Source organism: Chelonia mydas, chromosome 2 (genome assembly GCF_015237465.2).
Source record: "Chelonia mydas isolate rCheMyd1 chromosome 2, rCheMyd1.pri.v2, whole genome shotgun sequence".
NCBI classification, from domain to species: domain Eukaryota; kingdom Metazoa; phylum Chordata; order Testudines; family Cheloniidae; genus Chelonia; species Chelonia mydas.
The window spans coordinates 108,126,578-108,145,304 of record NC_057850.1 but is presented as its reverse complement, the minus strand read 5'-3'; the positions used below and the strand labels follow the sequence as shown (position 1 = coordinate 108,145,304).

General features: G+C 43.5%; 1 long non-coding RNA gene across 1 annotated transcript in view; it reads left to right on the top strand.

Annotated features, from left to right (window-relative positions):
• The window catches only part of LOC119565622, a 65,900-nt gene extending 51,217 nt beyond the window's left edge, over nt 1-14,683 (top strand). Inside the window, exon 7 of the long non-coding RNA XR_006288134.1 lies at nt 9,319-14,683. This is a non-coding gene — a long non-coding RNA (uncharacterized LOC119565622). The remainder of the gene's footprint in view (nt 1-9,318) is intronic.
• Nucleotides 14,684-18,727: the final 4,044 nt, after the last annotated feature.

Genomic DNA, 18,727 nt, shown 5'->3' with positions numbered 1-18,727 from the left:
ATGATAGCCCTTGTGTCTGGCTGTTCACACTCAGCAGAAAGCCAGTCCTCTTCACCCCTCCACCCTACCTGTAGCCTTCCCCCTTCACAGATATTATGCAATACAAAATATGCAGCTCTAATGATGGAGATGTTTGCCTTGCTGAGATCCAGTCTGATCTATAAACACCACCAGCAACCCTTTATCAAAAACACATTCAACAGTCCTCATACACCTGCTGAGCAAGTATTTTAATCTTTCTCTAGTGCTGTCGAGGTGGCAGGTGTATAGTTTCACAAGCAAGCAATAGGCTGGGTCCCCCAGAATTACTCTTGACATTTCAACATTGCTAATGGTAATGTACCTGTCAGAGAAGAATGTCCCTGCATGCAGTTTTTGGAAAAGTCCTCTGTTCTTAAAGACGTAAGCGCCATACACGTTCCCTGACCAACCCACATTAGTATCAGTGAAGTTTTACGGTGATCCAACAGGGCTTGCATAAGGATGGAAGGTTACCCCTTTTGGTTTATGTACTCACGGGCAAGGTGGGATGGTGCCAGAATAGGGACATTCAGCCTGTCTATCACCCCCACTGCAGTTTGGGAACCCCACTGCGGTAAATCCATCTACTATTTCCTGCACGTTGCTGAGAGTCTCAGTCCTGTGGAACAGGATATGCTTAATGGCCTTATACACTTGGATGCAGTGTTCCCCACTGGATTTTCAAACTCTAGACTGATTAGCCACTGACTGATAGCAATCTGGTGATGCACGCTTCCAGATCATGATTGCCATTTGCTTCTTTACTGCCAATGCAGCCCTCATTCTGGTGTCCCCATGCTGGAGTGCTGAGTGAACTCACACACAGATCCAGAAATGTGGCCTTTTGCATCCAAAAGTTCTGTAGCCACTGTTTGTCATCCCTCACCTTCATTACAGTGCAATTTCACCAATCAATACTCGTTTCTCGGACATAGAAGTGGCGTTCCACCGTGTGGAGCTGCTCCATGAATGCCCGCAGCAATCTGGCATTTTATTTGTTTTGTCCATCAGCATCCAGTTATCATGCTTGAACATCTTTTCTTCCTCCTCACAAGCCCAGTTGTAATAGTATTCATTCAAGCTGTGCAAATACAGGCGAACTGTGCAATGGGCATTAGAATATGGCTCTGAGGTCAATGCTTCCCCCAGAGAAATTGCACAGACTGAAAAGTGGTATATGTGGGACATCCCTGGGTGAATTGCTGGTATCCCATAAAGCATTATGAAAATGTCCCACAAGACATTGAACCTGCTGGCAGCACAGGGCACACTTGGATACCTACCCATGGTAGACCGCATTTTCCATCAACATAACTACTTGTGAGTATGTGCAGTGCTGATGCCAGCACCCAAATCTGCATGCATCTAAGCAATACACAAAAGTTGTTGGCTGTATGCTGATGCAACTGGTGTTGATCAAACTTTGTAGTGCAGAGATGGTCACAGCCTAGGTCTTTTTTTATTATTATTTATTTATTTATTTATTTTTATTTCTATCTAGCTAGAGTAGTATATCAGCTGCACACAGGTGAGAACTAGAATCTCTTCTCTTGCTTTCTAGTGTTGACTTGAGCTCTGGGCAGAGATGAAAGTAAGCTGGTACGGGCCAGTACGGCATACCGGCAAGAGCTGGTGCGCTGTACCAGACCAGCTTCCCCAGGCCGGCGATTTAAAGGGCTTGGGGCTCCCGGCAGTGGCCGGAGCACCGGGCCCTTTAAATCGCAGCCCAAGCCCCGCTGCGGGAGCCCTGGGGTAGTGGCGGCGGGGTTCCGGCGGTGATTTAAAGGGTCCAGGGCTCCATTGCAGTAGCCATGAGCTCCGGGGCTCCCAGCCACCTCTGCAGCTGGTAGCTCCCACGGTGATTTAAAGGGCCTGGGGCTCCCAGCTGCCACTACCGCAGCTGGAGCCCTGGGCCCTTTAAATCGAGCCTGGGCCCTTTAAACCTTGATTGAGTTTGAGAACCTCTTCCGATTGAGGCCACGCACCTTCTGGTCAAGACCCTGCCCCCCAGCTCAGGACTCCGGCGTACCGGTAAGTCCTTTAAGTTACTTTCACCCCTGGCTCTGGGTTTATTTGTTTTTATGGCTTCACACATGGGAAGCAAATCCAATGCTGGATTTGCAAATGCAGTTGTGTGTCTTGCAAGTGGAGTCATTGTTGGGGGGAGGGTTTGAGGCACTGGCCTTATAACATGCTCTCTTCTCCTGCAGAGACCTCACATGCCACTCCTCAGAAGCAGACACAGACTCATGGGACAGACCTCTCCATCTGGGTCTGTCCAGTGCAACGAGTTCCTAGGTTTTAATGTCTATTTTGCTTGTTTTGAGATTGACCTTCGAGGTGTCTCTATATCTGAGATCTCCTCATATTGTAACCAGAGATCTATGATGCTCCTCAAACTCATTGCCAGATCTCCTCACATCACAATCACATCTCTTCCAAGTTGCTCCAGTTTTGCTGAATTCAAGATTCTGGAAGGGCACAAACTATCACCAGGCAGTCTTAACTCTGCATTAACAAACTTTTTTTTGCCATTTAATTCAATGCCATTTGAATATTCCAAGTGGAGTAGTGCACACATCTACCCATGTTCTGTGTTTGAGGTAAAAACTCTTGCCTCTTGTGAATGATGAAAATGGGAGAAGAATTTCGTGTGGCACAGTGCATAAATTTCAAGCAAGTTAAGCCCCATCGATGTAAATTAAGCATGGGCTTAAGTGCTTTGCTGCATCAGGCCATAGTGAATAGACCTGTCTATGGTATTGCTTTTACGAAGCTTCCCAGTTCTGTTCAAGAAGGTAGTTGTAAATGAGAATACAGTAAACTGGGGAGCTGGTTTCCTATCCTGCTAAGTTACTAAGGGCTCATCTGTGGTGGTGCATGTTAATTTAGAAGGTATTTAACACTTAATCATGCCTGTCTCAGACAGGCTGGGAAGGACACTGCTTCCTGCACCATCTAATAGTGTGCCATCAGTAACCTAACCTCCAGATTGTCCCAGTCAGCAGCTGTATTGCATAATCAGCTCCAGCATACGCCCATTTGGGATCAGATGTATAAGACAGAGCTGCATGTGTCTGTGAGATGAGCAGTGTGTCAGTTACATAGATGTCCAGATTTATGTGCTTTTTGACAGTACTAGTTGGCTATTAATCATGCCTTATGAATAGCGCCTATGTAAATCAGAAGTAGGAGACACATGTCACAGATAATCAGAGCAAAAATGTCACTTTCCTATTTTGTCACACTCAGAATATCTAGAATTGGAAACAGCACAATGACACACAAAGAAATTAGAGCTGAAATACTTTTAAATTGTTCATGTCATGCCCGTGAATACCTGCCTAAGAACTGAACTTTATCTTAATATTTTAAAATCAGGAGGTCAATTTGTATAACAGAACATCAGGACCTATTTTTTTAAGACTTCTCAGTTTTCCAGTGTTGGAAGAGTCAGTATTGTGTTCTTTCAGTATCTGGATCATTTTTATGGCAGCCTGAGAAATTCCTGGTGTTCCTTTACTTTTATTGCACTGTCATTTACAGTATATGGCCCTTGTGTGCAAATATCTTATTACTCACTAAGATGCATATCTCATGAAGTATACTGTATTTAATGTCATAATTAAATGTTGTCAGGATAATGCATGAGTGTTTTGAGCTTTATCACTAATTGCTGTGTTAGGATGAATTACACAGTAAAGTAATTAGAAAGCAAAAAGTAGCTGTATCTGCTATTGCCCCTTGTAAATTGCAAAAGGTGACTATCTCCTCTTGTCTCCGCTGCTTCAGGGCCAATACTAAAACGATACTCGGAGGTTAGTCCCCATAACAGCATCATCCATGATGGAGAAAATTCTGTTCTTTTGAAAATGTAATTTTCTGTAACCAGTCAGTAGTGATAACTTCATGGATTAAACCAGAATTAATACAAGCCTGGTTTGAGTTTAAAACAAGAGATTTGTGTCCTCAAGACATCTGGCTTCAGCATCAAACACTTTCCTAACATTCCCTTCCAAAGGGAACATTCCCCTTCCTCTTTGTTCCATTTTCCTCCTTACCTCTGTGTAGTTTCCTTTCTTCCAGGAACCTCTCAGTTAGCAGCATGTATAGAGTTAAATTAGTGTTAATTCTTTTTTAAGGTAACATCAGCATGTGTTGAACAATTAATAACTGAACTAGTCGGATAGCATCAGCAGTAAATATCAGTCCGTCCACATTAGCCATGCTGTTTTGAATGCAGATTTGCTTTGCATCCACACTGGCACTCTGCTTCACCAGTGCAGTGGCATTGCATTCTGGGTACTTATCTCACAGTTCCTGGCACAGTTTGCTGAAGCAGTGGCATTTTCTGAAATCTCTGGGGAATTGTGGGAAGAGAATTGAAACTCTTACAACTCCCTGTTAATCCTCAGAAATCCCAGCTCCGTTTCCGAGTCCTCGTCTCAAAATGGAGGCCAGGGCTCTTGCTCAGCAAGAAAGTGCTTTTGAAAAGCAGCAGTGAGGCAGCTGCACTGGGCAACAGAGGGCATTGTGGCAGCACCTGCAGGGAGCCAGTGCCTGAGGCCAGCATCTCAGAGTTATTGCAGCCGTGATCACCCCCCTCCCACACATACACACAACAAAACAGATCTAGGCAGACTTGAGATTGATGTCGGCCAGCTCCATAAACGAAAGCTAAATCTTGCAGCTTGAATGGTATGTTGAACTTCTTACCCCTTAAATGGCAATGACTAAATAATGCTGATGCATTTTCTTTTATAGAGCAAGAATATAGTCTACTGTTCTGAATTTAATTCGTGCCACTTTCAGTGCTGTGAAGCTGAGGGAGTCAGTGTAACAGCCGCAGGGATGAATCTGTCCTCAGATAACTTTTATCGACCAGAAGGGTGATTACAGCACGCTTGATTTCTCAGACAATTTTACTTCTCTGCTGCCTGGTAGTGGGGAATCAGAGTACAGAGAGAGATTTCTCCCTTCCCCCCCATCATCTGAGATGCAGTGCATCCTGTATATATATTTGAGGCCTACTGTATTCTAGTACCTATTTTAACTCAATACCGATATTTTTATAAACAGATACATACCTTTGCCAGATAAATGTTTCAGTCTCTTTCCCCCTCAGTTTTAGTTCTTGTCCCAAAATGACTAAAATAGTCCAAGAAATTCCCCGCCCACTTTTGAATAAGAAACAGGAAAATAAAGGAGACTCTCTAAAATACCTGTTGACAGTTTTGACAAGTGTTGTCAAACACCCTTAAAAATTATGAATTGTATTGTCCATTTAAAATCTTCAGACTTGCACAATTTTCAGGATTTTAAAACTTCATTGTCCACCTTCTCTGGAGTGCAATCCTGAATATCAGTAGGTTTGTCTACACTAGGATAAGTGGTCAAAGTTACATCAGGGTTAGCTAACAAATTAGCTAATCCCAGATTACCTCCTCCTTATTAGCCTAGATGCAGAGTAACATGTTTTACTTTAACCTTAAGCACTTTTCCTAGGCTACAGCTATGCTGCATGCAGTTTGAACTTCAGGGTATAAACAGAGGTGTGCCTGAAAGTGTAGAGAAGCCCCTAGTCGTGACAAACCCAGTGTAGGAGGGCTGTATCCATCTGGCCAACAAAAGTGGGAAAAGGGGCTCATTTGAAAAGGAGGTGGTCTAGGAGAATGGGTAGTTGTTGTTACTTTTTTTCAGTTTAATATCCTCCTCCTGAAATTAGGGTTACCATGTTTCAAGTTACCAAAAAGAGGACACTGTCAGAGGGAGAAGGGGGAGGCAGGGTACAGTTCGGGGAGTGCTGGAGGGGTGAGTGTGCTGGGGAGGGTATTTAGGGGGTGCTGGAGGGCGGGGTACAGTTCACTGGTGCAGACCTGGGACGCGGGGACAACCGTCAATCAGTGCCTCCTTGCGAGGTTCTTCTTGTCTCCAGGGCTGGGAGCTGGGGCCTGGTTGGGTGGGAGCTGGCAGCTGTGATGGACCAATCAGATGCAGGGGCAGGGACAGGACCAGTCGGGAAGCAGACCAATCGGGGCTCTTTTTGAATGGCACCATTTGCTCCGCAAAAAACCCGGACATTGCCTCTTTCTTGATCCTCTACCCTCTGTCCAGGAGGATTTCTCAATTAAGAGGCAATGTCTGGATGTATGGTAACCCTATCTGGAATGTACATGTGCACGCAATGAGCCTGCCTCACCAACTTGGTATCTTTAGAAAATTTTATTAGTCCAGCACACATTTAATCTACACCTTTCCAGAACAGGGTTGTCAAACCCAAACACCCATACCCATGCCCTTGCCCTGAGGCCACACCCATGCCCCGCCCCTTCCTCTTCCCTCCATTGCTTGCTCTCCCCCACTGTCACTTACTTTCACTGGGGTGAGGGGTTTGGAGTGTGGGAGGAGGCTCCAGGCTGGGGTGCAGGAGGGGGTTCAGGGTGCAGGCTCCAGGAGGGAGTTTGGATGCAGGAGGGGGCTCAGGACTGGGGCAGGGGTTGGGGTGCAGGAGGGCATTTGGGGTGTGGGCTCTGAGAGGAAGTTTGGGGGCGGGAGGGGGCTCAGGGCTGTGGGTTGGTGTGCAGGAGGAAATATGGGGTGTGGGCTCTGGCCGGGCAGTGCTTACCTGGGGCAGCTCCCAGAAGCGGAGGCATGTCCCTGCGGCTCCTAGGCTCAGGGGAAGCCAGACGGCTCCCTGTGCTGCCCCTGCCTGTAGTCACCACCCCTGCTGTTCCTATTGGCTGCAGTTCCTGGCCAATGGGAGCTGTGGAGTTGGTGCTTGGGGTGGGGGCAGAGCACAGAGACCCCCTACTGCTTGGAGCCAGACATGCCCGCCGCTCTTGGGAGCCCCGGGCAGAGCCAGGGAAGGTAGGGAGCCTGCCTTAGCCCCACTGTGCCATCGACTGGACTTTTTTGGCCTATTAAAATCTCCCGGATTGCTGTCAATAGCAACCGGGAAATTGAGGCTGATTCCGTGAGACTCCTGGCCAATCAAGGAGGGTTGGCACCCCTACTCCAGAATGGGAAAAAAATCAATGCTTCACTTTTCCCAGCCTCCATCAATTCAAGGAGCAGAGGCTGGGAGAAGTGCAGTATTGGGAGTGGGATAACACAAGTGTAACCAAGTGTTGAATTTGGCCTGCAGACCTTTATTACTGAGGATGAATCCAACTTGGTTCATAAATCCCAGGGTGAATTTGCAGAGCTCACATTTAAGGGGAAAAAACACAAACAAAAAAAACCCCCTTTCTGTAACATGTAAAGTGAACACATTTGAATAAATGTGGTTGAGAGAGACATATGGAACCCCATGCAGAATGCCATCTTAACAGAGGCATGTTTCAGAGTGGACCATGTTAAGTGTGAGTTCTCTGAATAGTTCTTTTTAAAATGCAATTGGTGTTTAATTTTGCAATTATTTTCTTGGTGGCATGTGTTTGAGATGATAGACTTCAGGTAATTATTCCACAGTTTGCTTTTTATCAAGAATTAGTTGGTAATTTATAAAGTATATTTTATTGTCATAAGAGATTCAAATAATTCTCGAGTCCTTATTGTGATGCCAAAGATACAGGATCATGCAGGATATTTTAAATCAAAGTTCTTATTTAAAAAAAAAACTTTAAAAAATTGATACAAAATCATAAAGTTAAAAACCCCAAAACCTTGCAGCCCCAAAGTTCTTGGCTTCCAGTCATTTTCAAAGCTCTTAGGGTGAAATTCATCCCTATGCAGAGGCTCAGCACAAAGCCTGTACAGCACCGAAGTCCCATTTAACACCTCAAAATAAGGAGTAAATGGGACGTAAGTGTGGCACAGGCCTTGGACTGACACTCTGCTCATCGGGAGTGAATATAATAATTAAAAAGCATACAGCCTGCATAAAGATGTATTAAGGGATAGGTTAGCTTAATGATTATTCAGATCCAGTCTTATTTGCCAGTGTTTTGAGTCTTATGTCTTGTGATCATACAGTGACTACATTGATCCTAAATGCAGCATAAATTAAAAGTTCCAACATGAAACTACATTTACAAATAGCTTGGGGGAAAAACTTGGAACAAATGAACAGTAAAGCAACACGCCTTAGTTATTTTCCCTCTTCAGATCCTGATGTTATCCAGATATCAACAATCAATTCTGCATTTTTGATGCTAGCAATTTCTGACTTTGTGTATGTTGGTAATATTGGATGAAGCTTGTTTTCTTATCAAGGCTTAAGAAAAGATTGCCATGACTGAATATGATACACTAATGTAAGAATGTAATATAAATGATGTTCTTCACAATGCAAGTAACTGTGCTCTTTCATATTCCTCCCTATGACTTGATGCATTTTTAACCCTACACATTTTATTTCATTTTAAATTTCTGTATGATAACTAAACAGATTGAATCTACTTGGATTCTGGAATTTAAAGGAAGGCTCTGTAGTTAACTGCCCCACAGGAAAAGAAGTTTCCTCATGACTTATGGGCCATTTGGGCTCAATTGAATGTAATTGGTTTCAGCTGCATCTCCACAATGGCTTTGAACAAGGAAGTGAGAGGAGGGTCTATAGGTCTTAATTGCTCAAGTCTAGCTTCTATTGTAAAAGCTGCTTTGAGGGTGGGGGTTGGATATTAACATACCTAGCCTTTGAATATCCCAGAAGGGTAGAGGATCTGGCACTTGATAAGTGGAAACTAGAATGCAAATAGCTTGAGGACATGACTTGACAATTAAAATGATTAATCTACATTTGTCTATGCTAACAGAGTGAGTTTTCAAAATAAAATGAACCAGTTGGGATGGCTGGACCAAACTTTCCTTTCAGAGAGATCTCATGCTGGTTGACAAAGCAGTTGGACTGAGACTTCTAAGAATATTTGCAGTGTTGTTGCCTCCGTGTTGGTCCCAGGATATTAGAGAGACAAGGCGGGTGAGGTAATATCTTTTATTGGACCAACTTCTGTTGGTGAGAGAGACGAGCTTTCGAGTTTACACAGAGCTCTTCTCTGAAGAAGTGGAAATGGAAATTCCACTTCTCAGAAGAAGAGCTCTGTGTAAGCTCGAAAGCTCGTCTCTCTCACCAACAGAAGTTGGTCCAATAAAAGATATTACCTCACCCGCCTTGTCTCTTGTAAGGATGGCAATTTGCTTGTTTTTCCTCTGACCAAAAGTTGCCAATAGAATGATCAAAACTACTAGTTAGTTCTTAGTAAAGCAGCTTTCCATTTCCTTTCCCTGTTTCCTATTGAATGCTGTGTCATAATTGCTACTGAATTCACTGACATGATCTCTAACTTCATATTCAAGGGTGGATCCTCTTGGAAGTAAGTTACACAACAGGAAAACATGCCTGTAGGAAGAGAATTGTTTTGACACCATTAGCTGGGCAGACAGAAGAACATGTGAAAAACGAACTCAGGATAGAACTCTCTTCTCATCCATGGTGAGCCAGGGAGACTGTATTACCAGATGGTAACCGTGGGTATACTTTGCAGCGTCATCCTGCATGATGTGTGCAAATGCTGAATAGGACACCATATTGAGGCACCTGACAAATGGATCCACAATGCTACTTTTGTAAAAAGAAGATTAAAAACAACAACAGCAACAAAACAGTTATTATGTTCAATACTAAGGGTCAAATTTCTACTGTCAGTGTTGCAAAGCTCAGACAAGGAACTGAATGCAAACATTTTAGGGGCTGAACTGCGTAGTTGGGAATCTAAAGAATTTTCTGAACGCTCCAAATAGCTTTTTAGACCAGATTCATGTTGGGGCTAATGGATTCCCAAAAGGGAGCATGGTTTGCCAGAGATGAGCATTTTAAGTACAGTATGTTTATGTCCTAGGTGATGGTGAGCTCCTTAAATCAAGCTCTGAGGCTTAAGTGAGGAGAATAACTATGAATTTTAATGATCATGTCTTCACTGCTTATGTATGCTAGGAGGATACTCGGACTCAACTACTAATACAGTGCCCCAGCATGCACTGGGGTAAAATTCAGAGTGTATTCTTTGTGGGGAAGACTCTTTGGTTGTTTTCAAGTCTTGATTGTAAATCTGGAGGCAAAAATCTGAGAACATTACATCATTACATTGGTTTCTTCCATCATGGCACTGGCTAGTTCATGTGAAACTTAACTTATATTTTTCTATCATAAAATGTGCCTATTGCAACCTCTACGCATAATTATAGGAACAGAATTATTCTTCCATTTTGGGGAATGGTATTTAGCTGAATACCACATATTTTTACAGATCTCAAATGTGACGGTCCCCAAGCAAACATTTGCATGGAAGAACATTATGGATGTAGAACAATATCTGGATTTCAGTTCTATAGGACTTTTTTTCTTTTTTTGGCAGAGTGACACATTCCTGTCTGTTCAAGCTATGAAATGTACTCCACTCCCATACAGACCAGGTAATTGGTCTCTGTGGGCAAAATGCTGAGAAGGAAGGATATGATCTATTAAATGCATCCTCTAACTGATGTCCAGGGGTCTCCTCCCCTGACTTTATACAGCCTCTCCCCCAACCCATGCACTTGTGTAGTGTGTGCGGGCCATAACTTTGCATAAGTATGGATGGCTCTTCCCTGGCCTCTTTTTAATTGTTCTCCTGTATACTAGCCTATGTGAGGCCAGTGGAGGAGCATTCCACAATGCAATGAGAGCACTGAGAGACACCCTTGAGCAACTGCTCCATCCTGGCTCTCCACGTCAGCTCCTCAAACAGCTCTAAGTCAGCATTTAGGTGGTGCAAAAGGCCTTGTGTTGGCCCTCTCTTTGTGAGCAAAATTCAGTGAGGTGAGATGAGCCTTGCCAACCCTTCTGTTATGACCAATAATCTCTCACAGCAATTCCTGGGTTGGAATTTTCACAAATGTTTGGCCAGTTCTTGGTTTAAGTGGCCACATCATCTTAGTGGGTTGGAAACTGAGTGGAATGTAATGACGGATCACACGGAATGGTTTTGTGCTGCAGGTGGAGGCTACCTCTAGGTTTTCAGTCAGAAGAGACTTGACAGTGATTAACTCTGTTGATATCCATTTGAATTCTTCCTGTAAGGAAGTCTGCTCTGCAGCAGGGCTTGAGGAAGAAGGCGACTGAAATATACTAGAATAGCACAACATAATGTGGTGGTTTTTTTGGTTAACATCAAAGCTATTTACAGTGTATCTTGCGAGTTTATGCATATTGTTGCTCTCATGGGTTTGGCCACTAATTAGCACAAACCACTTTTTGGAAGAGGATTAAAAAAAGAGCATGTATCCCTTTTTTAAGGTTATAATGATAAGAAAAATGAGGCTTACTTATGCCCCTTTCAAATAAGACCTTGTGGAAGCACTATAATAAGTCATTTGTTCTCTTTAAATATAGTTTAGCTTCACACAGGCACACACACACTCAGATGGTTTCCACTTGAAATTCCTCATCAAATCCAAATAGCTGCCAGCCTTGTCTGCTGAACTGTGAAGGAGCTCCCTCCCCCACCTCTCCTTATAGACACAGAAGTGTGCAGTATGCCTGTGGCATTCAGTGCCTGCAGAGTGTGAGACTGCAAACTTTTATTTTAGGGAGTACACCATGCTAAACTCTGTCCCTGCATCTGCTCTCTCTAAAGAGGAGAAGAAGCAGAACAGTGTTTAGAGGGCTTTGGATTCTTTCTTTATTATATGCTCTAGCTTCCTCATTTTAAGCTTGAAGTTTACAAGCCTACAAGGAAGAGTTGCTTAGCATTTGAAACTGACAGTCAGGTCCATTTAGTCCAGAGGGGAAACAGAAGTGAATAGTCCCATTAAGCTGTATATATCCTTACTACTCAATGTGTATAAACTAATGTGCTGTATTGTTTATAAATCTTTAATAGAGTGTTTTAAACAAATAACTTTTTTTTCTTTTAGAGTAGAAAGGGCTTATGTAAAATTCAGGGTCAGATGGATACAAGAAGCCTGTTAGGTTAGTGTGTACTGCAAATCCAGATAATCACAGCACGATATATTGTACCTACTTTCATATTCCATCAGCAATATGTTCTGGAGTTGTGTGTGTGTGTGTGTATCAACCAGGGTCATCTTGATAATCTGATTATTGTGAGATGCAGAATTTAGCACCAGGGATTGTTTGTTTGTTTTGTTGGAAGATATTTACCTTGTTTAATATTTTAACATGATTATTGTCTTCATGGGCCCAAACTATCATGTGCATGTCAAAGAACAAATAAAAAGGCAGGAGTTTGCAGTCTAAATTTAGACATGATGTGTTGAGTGAGGATAACAAATAGAATTGGAGTGATAGGGTAAGGAAGGACAAAGGTTGCAGATTATGTGATTATTCAGTCTAAGCGTATGCACTGTTCACTAATACTTTCCTACTTTCCCATTCCCTACTGCAGCCAGATACTGCATGAGGGAGGCCAAAGATTAGTTCTCAGGGGCACGGACCATCTTTGTGGTATCTGTTTTTACAGTGTTTAATATAATGGGACTCTAATCCCTGTTTGAGGTTCCTAACCACCAGCACAATACAAATAATCCATAAAGCATAGTACACATAATATCCCTCAGCCCAATTCTTCTCAGAGTGCACAGTCTCTTTGTGTCAGGCAGACACTGATAGGGCTCCTTGCAAATGTATCAGAGGTAGCAAAGTAATCTCTTCATCTGGAGCCATGAATCTATGTACCTGACTTCCTGAGGTTAATGTAATTTCTTTCACTGAGTCTCCTTTAGGCAGAAACAAGATCTATGTAGATTGTAAGGATGCATCCAAACTTTGGATACTTACCCTAATCTTTTGACGCTTGTTCATCATGAATAACAGCAGAGCTATCTGAGCTTGAAGCTATTGGAACTTGATGCAACAACCTTGTCCCTTCTTACTATTTGATAAATATCAGTGTCTGACATTTCTGGATCTAGTAGTATCATGGATGTAAGCAGGGTCTGAATGAGTTCTCCCCTGACATCTAGTGATCCACCAGGGGGAAGAGACTTCAGGAACAGACCATAGGTGCATAGATACACTTACTCTGCCTAGATGGTCGGCAGTCAAAGCTGCTTTGCCAAAGTGAACAGTTTTGGCTGGTTTTTGGTTACTATTCCCTTGAGTGCAGGGTAATGAAATGTTATCCTCATTGTATGAGTAAAGGGCAGCAGAACTGTACTTAGTCTGCCTTGACTGAGGATGTCACCCTAAACTGAACCTTACTTGCTAAGCAGGGAGTAGGGATGGCAAAACCCAGTGAAAATGATGGGAATAGTTGTTCCTAAATAATAAGTTCCAGACACTTTTTGTCCCTCCCATCTCCAGTGTTTAAAGACAGAGCTGTTTTGTTTCATGGTCTCTGTGTGTATATAATGTCTTCTGCAGTTTCCACGATATGCTATGCATCCGATGAAGTGAGCTGTAGCTCACGAAAGCTCATGCTCAAATAAACTGGTTAGTCTCTAAGGTGCCACAAGTACTCCTTTTCTTTTTAGCTGAGTCCTTGTTACTGTTCAGCGATTACTAGAGCTGAAATCACTGACGAGCAGGGTGGGGATAACCCTTAAATCTGGTGCGGGGTCAGTGTTGCACTGAAAGACAACAAAGAGGCAATAGCACAGAGCAATCACTAAGTGCTTGCGAGTGGGAAAATACTGCTTCTCAAAAGGCACTCCAGTATAGTGTTCAGTTTTCCCAGATTACTGGGGGGATGCTGAGGATGATTCTGTTTCTAAGGGCAAGTCTACACTATGGCAGGGATCAACGCTCTGAGATCGATCCACCGGCAGTCAATTTAGTGGGTCTAGTAAAGACCTGCCAAATCGACTGCAGATCACTCTCCGGTATTCTTCTCGCCGAGAGTAGAGTACTGGAAAGGTAAGTCGACGGGAGATTTTCTCCCATTGACCCCCCTGGGATGTAGACCCCACGGTAACTCGACCTAAGGTACGTCGACTCCAGCTACATTATTCACATAGCTGGAGTTGCATAGCATAAGTCGACTTACCGCAGTAGTGTAGACATAGCCTTATTGTTAAGAGGAATGCCTTGGAATTGAACCCGGCCCTTGTTGCTGTGGACTCCACGTGGCAGAAGGGCTACATACAGGTATTAACTCGAGCAGAGGTCCATGTGACCCATAGCCCAGATGTTAGATTCAAACATCTGAGTATTTCTCAGTGAATTTGACTTATGTTAATACTACTTGGGTGGGACAGATAACATTTAAAAGGAACATAGTTCTCAAAGCCATTTCCCTAGAGACACAAATGTCAAGGGATTTCACTGACTAGTAGTGTATAACAGGTTTGTGAGCAACAAAAATAATTATTAATACATAAAAATGGAAAGCCCAGTCTTCAAAATCTTGCTTTGTGGCCTGGGGAAGCCTGATATATACATAGGTTCAGATCGCAATACGATTTGTTACTGCTCAACAAGGCTTGACAAATGTGAAGAGGGTGCTAGCAGTGTGAGCTATTGAAAAGTGTCATCAGTTCTGCTAAAGCTTAGGTGCCGACTAAAAATGGTGGGTGCTCTGCACCCACTGGCAGCTCCCCACCCCAGCTCACCTCTGCCTCCTCTCCGCCTCCTCCCCTGAGCGCGCCGCTGGGTCCTGCTTCTCCCCACTCTCTCCCAGCGCTTGCTCCGTGAAAGAGCTGTTTCGCGCGGAAAGCCAGGGAGGAGGAGGAATGTGGGGTGCTTGGGGGAGGAGGCGGGGCCGGGACGGGGATTTGGGGAGGGATCCAATAGGGGCAGGGAGGGGCGGAGTTGGGGCAGGGCCAGGGCAGGGGGGCACGAGCACCCACCGGCGCCGACAAAAGTTGGCCCCTGTGCTGCTAAGATCAGGATATGGAGTCAGTTCTGGTGCCATCTAGCTTGAGGAATTTAGGAATAGCATGGATGAATCCAGCTGTGTTAGAAAGGTTGTTTAAAACACTTGCTAGACCAGAACCATGTTTAAAACACGTTTCTAACTTGATTTTTCTGCGTTTTCCCTGACTGTTGGAAATAGGTTTTGCTGGAACAGAGTTTAAACACTGTTCCTTAACTTGATTTGAACTGTAGTGTGGCCATGATCTTTGCTACTTCAGCCATTATTTCTTTTTCATTGAGCAAGTCCCAAAAGCATTAACAGATAATTCTCTTGCTTTCAAGTAGTGTGAACTGAGGTCTGGAAGACACCCTTAGAGTTTGTCTAATTAACTTCCTGTCACTACAGCCAAGGCAGAGAGTTAAGGTACAGTAGCTAACTCATTTTGCAGTCACTCTGTCTGGCAAGGAATATAGATTGGAAAAATTCTTTGCTTGAGCAAGATGTGTGGTAATATTGTTATGCTATATTAAAATGCTCTTTAAAAATAAATTAGGTTCTCTTGAGAGTGAGAAATTGAGATCATCTATCACAGCCAGACATGATCCAGGCATTCTCTTCCTCATGCAACTCTGCCCTGAATTGTTCCATGATCTTGAGATGGACACGAGGGACAGAAATGAAAAACCACACCCCACTCATTTTTGCTTGTGACTCAAACAGGATGAATTCAGGTCTTCAGAAAGGAAAGACAAGAGGTAAGAGTCAGCCTTAGGGCAGGTCTACACTACAGCCAGGATCGACGCTCTGAGATCGAGCCACTGGCGGTCGATTTAGCAGCTCTAGTGAAGACCCGCCAAATTGACTGCAGATCGCTCTCAAGTCGACCCCTGTACCCTACCCCTGACGAGAAGAGTAAGGTTAGTCGACGGGAGAGTTTCTCCTGTCAACCCCCCACGGTGTAGACCCCACAGTAACTCGACCTAAGGTATGTCGACTCCAGCTACGTTATTCATGTAGCTGGAGTGGTGTAGCGTAGGTCGACTTACTGCGGTAGTGTAGACATAGCCTTAGTTTAAGCAGGCAAAATTCACATTTACTACAACCAGAACAGCATCTGCTTATACTGTGGTTGAGTTCATGGACACAAACCTACTGCCCTACCTACTCCCTGAAACTTTTTTCATGCCAGCAATTGTAGTTTCACTTGTAATTACTTTATCTTCCTTCTAGTGACCTGCCCCCCTCCCAAAAAAATCCTACGTTGAATGCAGTTTGTGAATGGAAATATTCATGCACTTTCAAATTCTCTCCTGGGAAACTAAGGCTCATCTCTCTCTCACACACACACTATGCTGTAATTTCACACCTGTTTTGTTTTTCCAGCAGTTGAACTTTTCCTCGTTATGTAGGACATGCATGTTTCATTTTCATTAGAGCTTTTATAGTTGAGTCCTAATGAGCATGGTAAAGAGGATTCGCTCCATGGAGCTGCCACAGAAAGGCCAGAGGGTCCTCTTATAAATGCTATTGATTTGATGCATCCCTCCTAGATGATGCAGGATTTTGCTGATGTTGACGCCTACAGCAAGATCACAGTCCTTATAAAAACTATCACACAGTAATATTTATACATAGTGGAGAGAAATGGGGCTGAAGTTTAGAGAAAATAAAAAGTATACTCCCTCCATCTACTTGTCTACTAACTCTCAGTTATGTGAGACTGAAGCAATCCACATACACATCTCACTGTTTAAGAACTTTTGTTTAACCACAACCCAACAATGTGTTAGCAATAGTTCCTGTGAGACAAATCTGAGATATGAAGGCCAATCCTCAATGGTGTATTTACACCAGTTACAATTTACGATTTACAACTGGGGATCTGGTCCATCGCATTTGTAATGTCCTAACAATTAATGACTGTCACCAAATTATTAAAACTTTCTGGACTGATCAATATCTAAGAAGAACTCACAGTTTATTGATTCCAGTCTCTCACCAGTAGAAGTACAAACCCAGGAGTTCTTTTGGGGGAAGGAATAGGAAATTTCGGTGCTATTTTATTTTATTTAGCCTATTGCCTAGCTTAATTTACATTATCAAGTGTTTATCTTATTCAGGAGTAGTTTTTAGTTTTATAACACACAAGGCTTGATTTCCCTCCCACTAAAGGATTTAGCTCTCAGACATTATATAATCTGTCCTTGTCTGCTGGGAAATTGCACAGTCTACTGTAGCAATGTGTCTAAATCTGACACCTAAACACCAACAGGGGTCTTTAGTATATATTTTAATCAGCTATACAATGTGCAAAAAGCTAAATTAGAAAAAGAATAGGTCAGTTGTAGAAAGCTGGGATTGTATTAAAACAACCCCAGTGGAAATTTTAAATGGCCCTGTTTAGGAAGACACAATTAAGGCTAAGCAAGTGTCGCATAGGCCTTGTTTACACCAAGGACACTTTCCCAAAATGTTTTGCTGTTGCTAACATCAGTTCATCACCGCAGGTGTTAGCCACATTTCCTCTACGCACACCTGAAAATAGTGGCCATAAGTAGCTGTGTATTGACACTATGCTGCTAAAGCTGATGGAGCTGAACCATCCTGGCAAGGGTAGGAAACTTTTGAAAAATACCCCGAGGTTAGACAGGGACAGGGCTTCACAACCTGAGAGGGGGAAGAGCATAGGTGTTGCAGGAAAAGCAGCCTACAGAAGGAAGCATGAAAAGTAAGAGACTTGCTGTATCTTCACATAAACACCACCCTATACCGGAAACCTACTGACCGCTATTCCTACCTACGTGCCTCCAGCTTTCACCCTGACCACACCACACGATCCATTGTCTACAGCCAAGCTCTGCGATACAACCGCATTTGCTCCAACCCCTCAGACAGAGACGAACACCTACAAGATCTCTATCAAGCATTCTTACAACTACAATACCCACTTGTGGAAGTGAAGAAACAGATTGATAGAGCCAGAAGAGTTCCCAGAAGTCACTTACTACAGGACAGGCCTAACAAAGAAAATAACAGAACGCCACTAGCCGTCACCTTCAGCCCTCAACTAAAACCCCTCCAACGCATTATTAAGGATCTACAACCTATCCTGAAGGATGACCCACCACTCTCACAAATCTTGGGAGACAGGCCAGTCCTTGCCTACAGACAGCCCCCCAACCTGAAGCGAATACTCACCAACAACCACATACCACACAACAGAACCACTAACCCAGGAACCTATCCTTGCAACAAAGCCCGTTGCCAACTGTGCCCACATATCTATTCAGGGGACACCATCACAGGGCCTAATAACATCAGCCACACTATCAGAGGCTCGTTCACCTGCACATCCACCAATGTGATATATGCCATCATGTGCCAGCAATGCCCCTCTGCCATGTACATTGGTCAAACTGGACAGTCTCTACGCAAAAGAATAAATGGACACAAATCAGATGTCAAGAATTATAACACTCATAAACCAGTCGGAGAACACTTCAATCTCTCTGGTCACGCAATCACAGACATGAAGGTTGCTATCTTACAACAAAAAAAACTTCAAAACCAGACTCCAGCGAGAAACTGTTGAATTGGAATTCATTTGCAAATTGGATACAATTAACTTAGGTTACCTTGCATAATGACTTAGCCACTCCCAGTCTCTATTCAAGCCTATTTCCCCTTGTTTTTTCCTACCCTCCCCCCCCCACCCCCCACCCCCCCGACGTTCTTGTTAAACCCTGGATTTGTGCTGGAAATGGCCCACCTTGATTATCATACACATTGTAAGGAGAGTGATCACTTTAGATAAGCTATTACCAGCAGGAGAGTGGGGTGGGGGGAGAGAAAACCTTTTGTAGTGGTAAATATCCATTTTTTCATGGTTTGTATGTATAAGAACATCTTTT